The 14,277-nt window shown below is 48.4% G+C and overlaps 1 protein-coding gene and 1 pseudogene across 4 annotated transcripts in view; one reads left to right on the top strand and one right to left on the bottom strand.

The window, feature by feature from the left end:
* Positions 1–14,277, top strand: part of VWA3B (von Willebrand factor A domain containing 3B) — a 167,338-nt gene that overhangs the window by 39,187 nt on the left and 113,874 nt on the right. The gene's annotated exons all lie outside the window — the stretch shown is intronic.
* On the bottom strand, positions 13,220–13,839 carry LOC308256298 (RNA binding protein, mRNA processing factor 2-like; annotated as a pseudogene). The gene has a single exon. The product of its transcript is annotated as an RNA binding protein, mRNA processing factor 2-like (transcript).

The following is a 14,277-nucleotide window of genomic DNA, read 5'->3' as shown; positions in this document are numbered from 1 at the left end:
AAAACTGCCTCTGACCCATGATTATGTGGTCAGGTGCTATCTGAAGATCTTCCCTGGATTTCTTTAAAAAAAAAAAATACACACACACACACACACACACACACACACATATATGATTTCAGAGACAGAGAGGGAGAGAGAGAGATAGAAACATCAATGATGAGAGAGAATCAGTGATTGGCTGTCGCCTGCATGCCCTCCACTGGGGATCGAGCCCACAACCTGGGCATGTCCCCTGACCAGGAATTGAACTGTGACCTCCTGGTTCATAGGTCAATGCTCAACCACTGGACAACACTGGCCGGGTTCCCCAGGATTTCTGAAAACCTACAGCAAACCCTTTTTTTGTCCTTGACCTCTGGTGTCCTCTGTTTGCCTGCACTGTGTCTGGTTTCCCCATGTTAGCCTGGATGAAAATTCATGTCCTCTGTTCCCTCCCACCACTCTCTTCTCACACTCTTCATTAGGTGTTATTTCAGTAGATGATACTGACCCTCTGAAGGTTGAGGAAAGACTAACCTACATCCTCCCTGGCCTTCCCTTCTGTTTCTCCTTTTGCCTTTGAAGCCTCTTACTATTTCTTTTTAAGAGCAAACCATGCCATTGAGCCTCCCCTCCACTCCTAATGACAATATTGTCCTTGGGGTTTGTTAAGCTTCTTGGACCTGTTGGTTTATAGTTTTCATCAAATTTTGAAAAATGTCAGCCATTCTTTCTTGATCACAGGTCTACAGATCAACTGCAGTTTGATTACTCTAGGGTGGACTCATCTTTCTTTAGCTGGTGTTATCCCAGGTATATTTTTATTGTAGCAAATGCTACGAGCACACAAGCTAAGCCAAACCCTGCAGCCATGTGTAAGGTCCCTGTTCATGTAACATCCACTAATACTCCATTGGCCAAAGCAAATCACATGACCAAGTTCAACAGTAGTGGGATGGGAGATCTCCACTCACACTGAGATGGAAAGGGAAGTAAATATTTGCTGAACAGTAATGTGAGCTTGTCACAATCTTTTGTTTTTGTGTGATTCTATTTTTTATTTTATTTTTATTTTTTAGCTCTGGTAAAGTGTTTGCTGGATTGAATCAACTTTGGAGTCAGACCTGGATTCATACCTTAGTTTTGCCACTAATTACTGTGTGACTTAGACAAGTTACTTAACCTTTCTGACCTATGTTCTCTCAGTTGTAAAAATGGGAATAATAGCACTTACCTCATGTGGTTGTGGGGAGAATAAAAGCATATGGCACACACAGAAATGTTTAGTACAAGATTGGCATTCAATTAATGTTAGTTTCCTTTTGGGATTCCAAGTGGCCTTCCGTTGGTTCTAGAAAGTAAGATAATCCAACAAGATATGGCAGCCTTTGTCATATAGAGCATTTGCAGAATAGTCATGATGCTGACCAGCTTATCTGCATGCATAACGATGGATGGGCACTGGAATTTGGAGCTAGGAAGTGGATACTAAATTGTTAAATTGTGTCCAGATGGGAGGAAGACCCATGTTTCAGGTTGATACTAGGAGTGGGCTGCTGGGACCTCTCTAGAGCTGGGACCAGGAGCACCTGCTCTTCCAGGTGAGGAGTAGTCTACGGCAGGCCCTTTCTGGAAGGACTTTCCCCCGCTTCCCTATTGTCAGAGTGGGCTCAGGGAGAGGCTTGAAGTGCTGGAATATTTATAAGTTGGGCATGCTTCAGAAACTGTCAGGTTGGGTGGATTGTCCTGGTCAGGGCTGGGTCATTACTGTGTTGGGAAGGCCCTTTAACTGCCGGTGCTTCCCAGGGACTGTTTCTGTAAGAGGTATAGTCCCATCCTTTGGGGAGCTGCTCCTGAGGTTGTGAAGCCCTGTGGGCCTGGAGTGAGGAGTCTGTTGAGTGGTTTGGGGACTTTCTCCAGGGAAGGAGAAAGGCTTTTGATCTTTTGGGTTTAAGGCAAATCTCATCTTTTAGTTTGGTTCTTTCTTCCTTTTTTAGAAAATTTAATTAAACCGAAATAATAAAATTTTCAATGAGGGCCTTGCATCCGGCTATAAAAAGAGATAATTTTAGCATTGATGTAGCCAGCCCAGGATCTGGACCACTGAGAAAGCTAACATGGACTTATTTTAGATGGCCTACCGTGTCAGGCTCTTCACAATTAAAATTCAGGGACTCCGTGGTAGGATGAGCACCCAGGCTGATGACCGCCGTCAGAGCTCTGAGCTCCCATTTCAGGCCAGAGCTTTATACTTTACTAGAGGTCCGGTGCACGAAATTCGTGCACGGGTAAGGTTCCTAGGCCTGGCCTGTGATCAGGGACGATCTTCTCCGGCTGCTTGCAGCCGGCCCTGTCCCCTGCCGCCGATGCTGGTGGCCCTCTGTGTGTGGGGCGACCAGTGGGGTGATTGGAACCCCACTCGCTCGCACCCGCCTTGGCCTGGTGCCACTTGCGTCCGCCACCACTCACCCTGGGTTTCCCGTTCCCCATCTGGCGATCGGAGCCTGCCAGCTCGGGGGAGGGACCAAGAAGTTGGCTGGCAGAACCCAATCAGGCGATCGGGGCCTGCGGGTTGAGGGCAGCTCCTGCATTGAGTGTCTGCCCCCTGGTGGTCAGTGCACATCATAGCGACCAGTCGTTTTGCCATCCGGTCAATTTGCATATTACACTTTTATATACATAGATACTGAGGAGGAGGAACAGAAGGAGGAGACAAACTGCAGACAACTGGGGCACAGCTTTAACTTCAGCGCGTTTACATATTTTTCATAGGTTCAACCAATAAAACCAGTAGCTTAGAACCCTCTCCTAGTTCCAGGAGATCGGGTTGGGCAGCACAGCACTTTCATGTCTAGGCCCACCCCACTCATTCAGCCATCATTCATTGATCCATCATCCCCTTCCCACCGAGCCTGTGCTGGCCTCAGCCCCTCCCAGCACCGCATGCTGGCCAGCCCCTGCTAACGGAGCAAAACCGGCAGGTAGGGTTCCGTGTGCTCACGAGAAAGACCTAGCAATGAATAAATGAAAGGAAGATCAGGTAATAGGAAAAAGGCAGTTTTTCTGAGAGTATCTCCTGGCAAAACAATAGCAGAAAAGCTGCCCTTTTCCACTAGTAGTATTAAGTCCAAAAGTGGTGTAGCTATAAAAATGTGGTTGATTCTATCTTTGAAAGCTGCACTTCTTTTGTGATGGTGGAGAAAAATGCATGAACTAAAACTGAATATTGTGAAGCCTGATTTTATTCTCTGTAACATATGCTCAGGCTGTTATGCTTGAAGAGGAAAAGTGACCAAGTTGTGTTGCTGGTAGACACTGGCGACCTTTAGTCAGCTAAAGTTTCTTGGCTCATCACTGGCCGTGGCATTGCTGCTCGCTCCTCGTCTCTAATTTAATTTAGAAGCACGGGTGGTGCCTGTTTACAGCTTTCTGACGCAGAAGGCTCTCTTGGAAGGCAGGCGCCTCCTTCTCCCAGGACTCTATTTAATTCGGTGGGTGGAGCTGGAACAGCTACACTTCCAAAGCTGCTGCCACATCACAATCGACATGGCCCAGGAGGTTACTGACCTCTAGGTCCTGCTCCTTCTAACCGTGGGTGCTCTGAATATTTTCACTTTCATTTTTCTCTGCTATGAGACAAGCATTTATTAAACTCCATTTGTGTGCTTTACAGTCTCACTCAGGTTAAGGAGATTCAAAAGGAATAAAAGACATGGTTCCTGTTGAGGGAACCCCACACTCTTGGAATGCACATTATGCTTCTGCTTGCTGATTGAAAAGTGGTGCCTTCTCTCTGTAGCACCAGGATCCCAGTTTAGAACTTAAGAACTGTTCCCCTGTACCTCTTTTCCCCTCAGCGCTCACCTTCACCGGATGCATGTGCAGGTCTAGTTTTCCCAACAGGAGAGTGAGCCCGATGAGGGTGGGGAACCTTATATTCCTCCTCCAACAGTGTGTGTGCATCCTGGGATCCTGGTTTTATTCTCAGCTCCTGGCTGCAGGCCAGCCTGCCCCCAGGATGCCCACTGCTCACTGTACCTCTCCTGGCCTGGGCAGTGGTAGACAGGTTCGTCCCAGTTCTTCCATCACCAATATAATCTCCTGGGCCCTAACTGGTTTGGCTCAGTGGATAGAGCATCTGCCTGTGGACTGAAAGGTCTCAGGTTCGATTCCGGTCAAGGGTACATGCCCAGATTGCAGGCTTTCTCCCCAGTGGGGGCGTGCAGGAGGCATCCAATCAATGACTCTCATTATTGATGTTTCTATCTCTCTCTCCCTCTCCTTTCCTCTCTGGTTAAAAAATAATAATAATTAAAAATTAAAAAAAAAAATCTCCTGGAATCATGCTGAAGTGACTGAGTGACACAGCCTGCGTCACCTAACAAGTCATGAGCATAGAGAAGTCCCTCCAAATCTTTTAACAGTTAAATCGAGCTACTAGGAAAAAGAAATAGTGAGGCTTTCTGGTAACATTTGAAAAACTTGCTCTGATTTCAAGGTGAGAGATCCACTCCCGTTTGTTATTTGAGAGCCAAGCAGTGTGCTGAGCTCTGGGGAGCAGTGATGAAAGTGTTAGAGAGTGGGGATTTTTGAGCACTCCGGAGAGGCCGTGGACTATGCCCCAGATAGTGTTGTCAGTGCTGACACCAGGCCAGGCCTTGAGATATGGTCTCATGGCCCCTTTCCCCTTGCACCTCACAAAATAGCCTTGCAAAATCCAACACTGTCAGCTTTCTAAAGAACAGGATAACCCTGTAAATAACATGGTCGTCAATAGCATGGCCCTGACATTATTTGGGAAAAACTGTTTTGTCTTGGGTTACTTACTCTGCAAAAACAGGATGTGGTAAATGTGCTTAAAAGTGGTCTTGCACAAAGGGTCGGGGCTGCTCTCTGACCTCCCTGCGTGGAGAGAGAGCAGTCGCCGGCTGGCAATAAAGGCTCCCTAAATTTTAATTTGGTCTGGACTCCAGTGGTCTTTACTCGTGTTTGCTCCACAACAAAAAGAGGCGGTGGTTGGCGACCACTGTTCTGGAGCAGCCTATTTAGAAGGAGCTGCCAGGAGTCAGGGCGTGCCAGGGAGAGTGGTCACCAAAACCAATAGACACAGTTCCGGGTCCAAGGAAGTCACAGTTCGACAAGGGAGAGAAGCTGCAGGTGGCAGGAGCCCGACACTTGCGAGCTCTCTGAGTTGCTCACCAGAAGGCCTGGCCTGTGGAGGCTGCGTCCCAGGGCTGGCCAAGTCCAGCCCCGCTGGCAGGTGTGTGTTGTTACTCACCAGAACGTCACATTAGGCCCTGCCTTGGGGGGCAACCACTGTCACCTGTGTCTCAGAATTAGCCTGGATGGTTTCCATCCCAGGAGATGATGGGTCTATAAGCCCCTCGAAGGAAACTAAAAACAGCCATAGCTCGATTTAACTGTTAAAAGATTTGGAGGGATTTCTCTATGCTCATGTCTTGTTAGGTGATGCAGGCTGCATCACTCAGTCACTTCAGCATGATTCCAGGAGATTTAAAATTTTTTTAAAATTATTATTATTTTTTAATCAGCGAGGAAAGGAGAGGGAGAGATAGAAACATCAATGATGAGAGTCATTGATTGGATGCCTCCTGCACGCCCCCCACTGGGGAGAGAGCCTGCAACCTGGGCATGTACCCTTGACTGGAATCGATGATCAGGGTGGGAAGTGTATCGAGGCTTCGGACACACAGACCTGAGGCTGAGTCCTGACTTTACTTAGCAATTGTGTGGCCTTGGGCAAGTTCCTAATTTCCCTGAACCACAGTTTGCTTATCTGTAAATGGGGTGATAACCCTAGTTGTGTGATTGTTGTGAGAGTGAATGAGTTAATATATTTCAATGCCCAACATGTTGGCTGGTACGTGGTAAATTTTAGTTTCCCCCTCTTTCTCCTTTATGTATCAGCAAGTAGCAGCCATTATAAAATGCATCTAAAGTAAACAGTACTCTAAGTAGTAGGATGCTATGAACCAGATCAATGAGGGCCGGCATGGTATCCAGAAGGTTGGATGTCAGGGCAGAAATAGGGACATCAGGATATTGTTTCTGGAAATCATCGAACTTTATTCCCCTCCCCCCCCCCACAAAGAATGTTTTTGATAGGAATAACTTGTTTACATGCCTTTCTCATCTATTAGACTAAAATGCCCCAAACTTTTGTTGCAAAAGAATCACTGGGATGCTTTTAATTTCCTGTTGCCCCACCCTCAGAATGTACCTGGTGCGGGGTTTAGGACTCTGCACTTCGTTAAGCAGATTGGGGGTTCTGACAGGGGTGCTGAGGACCACACTCTGGAGTGAGAACCTCTTAACACTGGAGCTATTTTCTGTTCACTCTATTTCCAGAGACCAGATGTTATTGATCAAGGCATTGATTGAGTTTTGGGGAATTAATGAGTGAATGATGATGCTTCAAGAAGGTGTCCTGTTGAGAAGAGGATATTTTAAAATAATTGGTCCTAGTTTCCAGGTCAGTCTCCTGTGAGTTTGAAGACAATAACTAGTCTCCTGAAACTTGCTCTTTCCTGAATGTCCTTGCAGAGCCGGGAGTAGACCCCACCGTGTGAGTGAGACTGAGTCTCCACATGACCCATTTTCACAAACGGGTTCTGTCGAGGACGGAGGCTGGCTGGGTGCTGGTGTGTGCTTGCTGTCCCAGACACTGATCCTGGCCTCACGCTTTCCTGAGGGTCAGAGCTGGCTGATGGGGATGCAGGGGCAGCTCGGTCATCTTGCATTTGCTTTGTAGGTCCCTCACTGTAGGTCCCTTAGAACCGAAAGAAGCCCAGGCCATCTTGTGATGGAAAAGATGAAAAACAATTGTAATCAATTTGCTCTAAGGAAACTCATAACATTCTCCTGAATTTACCATTTCATTAAAATGCTGCCCCTTTGAGTTGGTATCTTTTAAGTGGTATTACCTATTCTACATGGAATAGATTTATTCAAGTAACGCATGTTCATGGGAACTTTCGGCATTTTTTTCTTTAGGGGTTGCTTCTCTGCCCCCATGGCTGTGTTGTACCGGCTGCTTGCCCAGTAACACCGCAGCGGGGGCATGCTTCCTGTGAGTTTGGTGGAGCACTTGCTCTTTACCTTGAAGACATGATGGCTTGTATGCCGGGGCTCTGTGGGATGCTGGACTATTGGATGGCATTACATTTGCACATCACAGTGCTCTCCTTAGAAGAGAGGCCCCAGGAGCTAGTACCACACCCACCTACCGAGAGCCGCCCACACGTGGTATTTGAAATTGCTTTTAGAGGCATCATGCCCTTGTGAAACATATGTATTCATTGTCCCCAAGAAGATGGCGAAGTGACTCTACTTGCTTCAATTGGTGGTTGATTCCATCGGGCGAGACTGAGGCAGTTGCACACTCACCTCAGAGGTTGGGGTGGTCATCAGATTAGTGACCTCTTGACAACAAAACACCTTAATATATACATTGTTTTGTTACTCCTCACCTGAGGATATTTTTTTGAGTTGACTTTTAGAGAAAGTGGAAGGGAAAGAGGTAGGTGGGGAGAGAGAGAGAGAAACATCAATATGAGAGAGACACATTGATCAATTGCCTCCCACATGCCCTCCCCCCAACCCCCAAGGCTGGGGATCAAACCTGCAACCCAGGTATGTGCCCTTGGTGGGGAATTGAACCCATGACCCTTTAGTGCGCAGGCTGACGATGTTAACCACTGGCCAGGACTCAACACCTTAATATATACTTTAACCAGTACCTGGGGATTTCCCCATTACAACAAAAACTACTGGTTTCACCACTTTCAATCTCTTTGTGGATGTAGTAAGTCCCCTTTCACCAGACACATCAAAGTACACTGAGTGGCCAGATTATTATGATCTCTGAACGCATAATAATCTGGCCACTTAGTGTGTGTGTGTGTGTGTGTGTGTGTGTGTGTGTGTGTGTGTGTGTATTAGAGGCCCGGTGCACAAAATTCATGCATGGGGAGGGAGTGTATGTGTCCCTCAGCCCAGCCTGCACCCTCTCCAATCTGGGACCCCTCGAGGGATATCCGACTGCCTGTTTAGGCCCAATCCCACTGGTGGGATCAGGCCTAAACGGGCAGTCGGACATCCCTCTCACAATCCAGGACTGCTGGCTCCCAACTGCTCGCCTGCCTGCCTGCCTGATTGCCCCTAACTGCTTCTGCCTGCCAGCCTGATCACCCCCTAACCACTCCCCTGCCAGCCTGATCAACATCTAACTGCTCCCCTGCTGGCCTGGTCACCCCTAGCTGCCCTCCCCTGCAGGCCTGGTCACCCCCAACTGTCCTCCCCTGCAGGCCTGGTTCCCCCCAACTGCCCTCCCCTACTGGCCCAGTAACTCCTAACTGCCCTCCCTTGCCAGCCTGGTCACCCCCAACTGCCCTCCCCTGCAGGCCTGGTCCCCCCCCCCCAACTGTACTCCCCTGCAGGCCTGGTTCCCCCCAACTGCCCTCCCCTGCAGGCCTGGGTCCCCCCGCAACTGTCCTCCCCTGCAGGCCTGATTGCCCACAACTGCCCTCCCCTGCTTGCCATCTTGTGGTGGCCATCTTGTGTCCACATGGGGGCAGCCATCTTGTGTGTTGGAGTGACGGTCAATTTGCATATTACTCTTTTATTAGATAGGATATTTATTAGAGGCCCGGTGCATGAATTTGTGTATGGGTGGTGTCCGGCCAGCCTGGCCAGGGGGAGGGAACATGGGCGGTTGGCTGGCCTGCCTGCTGGTCGAACTCATGGTCGAGGGGACAATTTGCATATTAGCCTTTTATTATATAGGATATACACTGAGTGGCCAGATTGTTATGCATTCAGAGATCATAATAATTTGGCCACTCAGTGTATATCTGACCTGGTCTTATTTCATTTAAACCAGCCAGTCTGAGAAATCAGTTCTGGGAGCAAATGAAGAGCAGCAGCTTAATGCAGCATCTCTCTCAGCTGATGTCAGTGTGCGGCAAGCTTTCAGGCATGTGGAGGTGTTGGGGGTGCAGGAAGGGTCACTGGGTTGGAGGGTCTCTCAGGCCACCCAGATGTCTCTATAAGGAACCATGTCCTGCCTGTGAACACTGCAGGCCTGGCTGGTCGATGCCCTGACGGCCAGATCCTGAGGGCTCCATTGTTGTTTTGTCCTTCTCTGTGTGAGCCTCTGACACTGAACCTGCCTGTGCCTTGTCCTCCTTCCTCTCTGTTCCCAGTGGGCTGTCTCCCTGGGCTGCAGCTGCCCTATATCCCAGCCAAGGCCCGCAGAAGGGCCACGGGAAAATGCAGCCCTTCGGCACTGCTGTGAAGGGACTGGAAGCAGAACCCCTAACACGGAGTCATGCCTTTTACTAGCTTGGGCTTTCCTTGTTCATTAGCTGGTTTGTTTTTGTTTTTAAACAAAACTAGTTAAATGGATGGTTTTGAGTTCTGTTTCCCGATCCCCAGTGTAAGAACCGATAGCTGCCTAATTACATGGCTACACCAATGTGGTGATAATGCCAACCACGGCTCTCACAAGGCGCGTGTCCAGGTCACTGCTGCCCCTGAGGCACACTCTCCTGTCCCTGCATCAGGAGCCGGTAGGATCTCCTCGGATGCTGACCTGTGGTCACTCTCTTTTAAGATATCAATGGGAAGCCTTGACTCGTTTGAAACATTTTAAGAGAGAACCCTGCTACTTAACACGCCCATGCTGGTGCGAGCGGCTGAAAGGCAGGCTGACTCTCCCAGCATCAGAAAGGCCTGTAGCTGCAGGTTGCATTTGGCCACAGTTTGTGATATTTTTGGAATTCCAGCATGGAGCTGGGTGCACATCACCTTTCACTCCTTAGACCAGCCGTGGGCAAACTATGGCCCGCGGGCCGGATCCGGCTGTTCTATCCGGTTCTCTTGCTCTCTCCTCCGCTCCTTTACTTTGAATTTATATTAGTTCACACAAACACTCCATCCATGCTTTTGTTCCGGCCCTCCGGTCCAGTTTAAGAACCCGTTGTGGCCCTCGAGTCAAAAAGTTTGCCCACCCCTGCCTTAGACTGTAGATGGTTGCAAAGCCATGGTGGCCCCCATCTCCACCAGGGCTTGTCACCCGCTTCTTTACAGGCACAGTTGCGAATGCTCCATCAGGCAATCTGGCCAACTTCGGGAGGGCTGAACTATGGAGTCCCTTTGGTTCTTATTCACTGCTGGAAAGTATTAGAATGAAGATTACAAATTTAATAATGTAACGTGGCAGGAATTGGCCCGGCCCCGTCTCTAGGATGAGGGATGCTCTGAACTTCTGCCTGCCCTTCCTGACTACTTTTCACCTCAGAGACATTGACTCTGGTCTGCCCCATCTGTCTTGGCGGCTTACGGTCAGCCTTGTGGCCTGGTGTATGAGTCTCCTGGGGTGGCCTGTAGACCTGTGTTCTCCTCCTCTGTGGCTGTGGCTCTCAGTGTCCGGGGACTGTTACCCGACAGGCTTGGCAAGGGGGTCCCTCAATCTCTGTGGCTGTGGATCTCAGTGTCTGGAGACTGTTAGTAGAAAAGCTTGGGAGGTGGGGTCTCATCGCAGCTGGAGTAGGGGCTGCAGGGCCCCTTGTTAACCACTCACCACTTTATCAGCGCAACTAGTCCTAGTGGCTGAGTTGGTGTAGTCACACCAAACTGGATTTGACTCTGCTCTGCCACTCATTGATAGTGTGACCTTGGACAACTCATTCTGCCTCAGTTTACGCTTACACAGCTGTAAGTGGGGACAAGAATAGAATTTGCTTGCAGAGTTGTGGTGAAAAGAAACAAGAAAATGTCTAGGAAGGCCCAAACATATGTCAGGCACATAGCAAGCACCCCAAAAAAAGTACTGATCATTATAGAATTTGGACCCAGCTTACTTCCATGATAACATCATCAGTGTTCTCTGAGCCAACTGTATACAGTCTGTGAAGTAGAGTAGTTGTTTGTTTGTTTGTTTTAAATAACATTTTCAGCCCTGGCCAGGTGGGTCAGTTGGTTGGAGCATTGTCCCATACACCAAAAGGTTGTGGGTTCAACTCCTGGTCAGGACACATACCTAATTTGTAGGTTCTGTCCCAAGTTGGGGAACATACAGGAAGCAACCAATCAATGTTTCTCTCTATCCTTTCCTCTTTCTAAAAATCAATAGAAGACATATCCTTGAGTGAGGATTAAACAGACCCACACAAATTTTTTATTGGAATGGAATTTTTAAAATTAGCAATACAACAGCTAAATTCTTGTCTCTACAACTATTTAAAGCAGCACAGGGTCAGGGACTCCCCTGTAGCCCACAGTGCCTTGAGTAGTGCTAGGTTGGTGGTTGGGCCCACAGATACCACTGAAAGTGGGTGGGTGGCATCTTCCACTCATGGTAGTCTTTTGTAGTCACCACTGGCCATGTGCACACAGAGGAGAGGTGTGGAGATCATTGTAGGTTCATGTACAGTTGTAGGAAGTAATACAGAGATCCATGTGCCCTTTACTCAGATCCTTCTTGTAAAACTATAGGACAATATCACAACTGGGATACTGATATTGGTACAGTCAAGTTACCCCACAGGATCCCTCCTGTTGCACTTTAGTCATACCTATATCCTTCCTGCTCTTACACCTCCTTAACCTCCAGAAACTACTGATGTGTTAGAGCAGAACCTATGTGAGGGCAGAGCCTTTGTCCCAGCCTTGGACATCTTACCATAGACGCACTTTGATTATTGTGAGAGTGACATAAATGAGCCATGCCATGAAAAATAAAGTCATACCTTCTAACCTAGCCCTAAACTGAGACAGCAGAGGTCCAGAAGAGGAGGCCAAAGACTCAGTAACTTCAGGGGAAAGAAAGACTTGTGAAGGTGCTTTCAAACAAGGCAGTCTCAGCGAAATCAAGAAAGGATAAGGGTCGTCACTTTCCTAAACCAGTACATTTCCCTTCCTCGCCACATTCACCTGGCATTTATTAGGTGCCTTTGAATATTTTTATTCTTTATCATATTTGAGTATTATCAATAATTCACCTTAAAATATTTGGGCTGCTACAAATATTTACTTTATAAATATTTATTACAGTCCCAGATGGGCAGCTGTAGTTTCTTGATGTGACAGCACTTCTGTAGGGATTTCAGTTCTGCTTCCCAGAGGTTATTGGGGAACATGGAAATTTTTTAAAAATAACTTCTTAATTTTTCAATTACATTTGATGTACAATATTATTTTAGTTTCGATGTACAGCACAATGATTGGACATTTATATAACTTATGTAGTGATCATGCTGGTAAATCTAGTACCCATCTGATACCATACGTAGTTGTTACAATATTATTGACTATATTTCCTATGCTTACTTTACTAGTACATACCCGTGACTATCCTATAACTACCAGTTAGTACTTCTTTTTTAAAAATTTTATTTGTATTTTTTTTCACATGAAAAATCCTTTATGATGCATAAATATTTTGTTACACAGGGTACAAAAATACTTTCACTTTTTGGTTGGTTTGGTAGTTTGGAAAGAATGAGGAGCAGTGGCAGGGGTGGGGTGTGCTGTGGAGAGGTGAGCAAAATGGGCAGAGAAGGGATGCTCTGAACAGCTGCTGGCCCATCTGAGGAGGAAGTGGAGGACCCCGATTTGAAATGAAAAAGGAAACACTCTGTCGGGTGGTCTGGTTGTTGCTGTTCAGCTGGGAAGTGTGTGGGGCAGTGGAACTGGCGACAGGGCGTGGGCCTCACCGAAGCAGGGTGGGTGTAGGGGAGGGGTGTGAAGAGAGGGACCAGGAATGATGAACCATTAAAGGCCAGGACCTGTTGCTATGGTGACACAGTGTGAGAACAAACTGTACACTCACATATACACAAGTGTAAGTGTCTTAATTCATGCCAGAAAACATGCAAAATCAAACACCTTGTTTCTCCGAGGTGAAGCTACAAAAGCAAGTTTGGACGGGAGGTCGGGCCTCGCTCGGTCCCAGTGAGGCCTTGGAACTGGATCTGGGTGTCCCAGAACCCTCCCCTGAGGCCTTGGAGAAGGGCTCTGGGCAGGACAGGTCCGAGGGAGAGGAGAGAGAGGAACAGGAAGCAGTCCACTGAGTCAAGCTTAAAATTCACAGTCGTTGGAGGAAAGCAGCAGCTCTCCACAGGCCACCTGGGGACAGTGGAAGCTGCGGGCAAGCAGGCAGCTTCCTCCCCAGCGGGGGGCAGGAGCGTCAAGCTGTGGTAACAAGACTGAGAAACTAACAGAACTGATGGTATTTCCATCCTTGCTGGGTGGTATCAGAGGAAGGGTACCAGCCACCTGAGCATGCAGGGCGGCGGCGGCAGCAGCAGTGGCAGCTGGGTAGGTGAACGCAGCGTGTGAGATAGCTGGGGGTCAGCTCCGTGGTGTACAGAGGGTAGGGGGCCCAGGCCTCTGGGGATGTGGGGATCAGAGCAGTCCCCATCAGGTCATAGGGGTTCTGTGCGATGAAGTGTGCTCCTAGGGCGGGGTGAGCGCTGGTGGGATTTGGTGTAGCCATTAGCTTGTTCTTGGCCATCTCGGTATTGGCTTTGGCAAACTCTAGCCTCAGGGTCTGCGGGTTCTCGGGATCAAAGCAAATACCATTCAACGCATTCTTGGCTGCTTCTGCTCCTGCCTGGCTGTCAAAGATCGCAAACCAACAGGCTGTCTCGATGTGAGCTTGATCAGGGACCCTTCGTACCCCTTGAACAGCCTGAAGAGTAGGTAGAGTTCTCTGGGTTTAATGTCCACAGGGAGGCCACTGACGAACAGTGTCCGGACCTCCTCCTCCAAGGTGCCGCCGGAGCCCGTGCCGGTGCTGGTGCTGTGCTCGTCGTCCTGCTTCAGGTTGCTCATGGTGTGTGTTGGGGGGAGGCGGGGAGGAGGGGGGGTGACAAGAGGAAGGGAACGCTTAGTTGTATTTTTTTCAATTACAGTTTATATTCAGTATTACTTTGTATTAGTTTCAGGTGTATGGCATATTGGTTACCAGTGGTTGGCAAACTGCAGCTCGCGAGCCGCAGTTTGCCGCTCTGTTGACTAATGAGTTTGCCGACCACTGTGTAAGGCATTACCCTTACCCAGAAGTTTTGACTTCAGGTTAAAGACATTAGTACATTACTAAAATGTTTTTTAAGTGTTTTCCCCTAAGGCAGTGTTCGGCAAACTCATTAGTCAACAGGGCGGCAAACGGCGGCTTGCGAGCCTCGCATGTGGCTTGCGAGCCGCTGTTTGCCAACCATTGGGTTAGACCAGGGGTGGGCAAACTTTTTGACTCGAGGGCCACAATGGGTT

This window comes from Plecotus auritus (genome assembly GCF_963455305.1).
Source record: "Plecotus auritus genome assembly, chromosome: 8".
NCBI classification, from domain to species: domain Eukaryota; kingdom Metazoa; phylum Chordata; class Mammalia; order Chiroptera; family Vespertilionidae; genus Plecotus; species Plecotus auritus.
The sequence above is the reverse complement of the archived record's forward strand: the minus strand, read 5'-3'. Positions and strand labels throughout refer to the sequence as shown.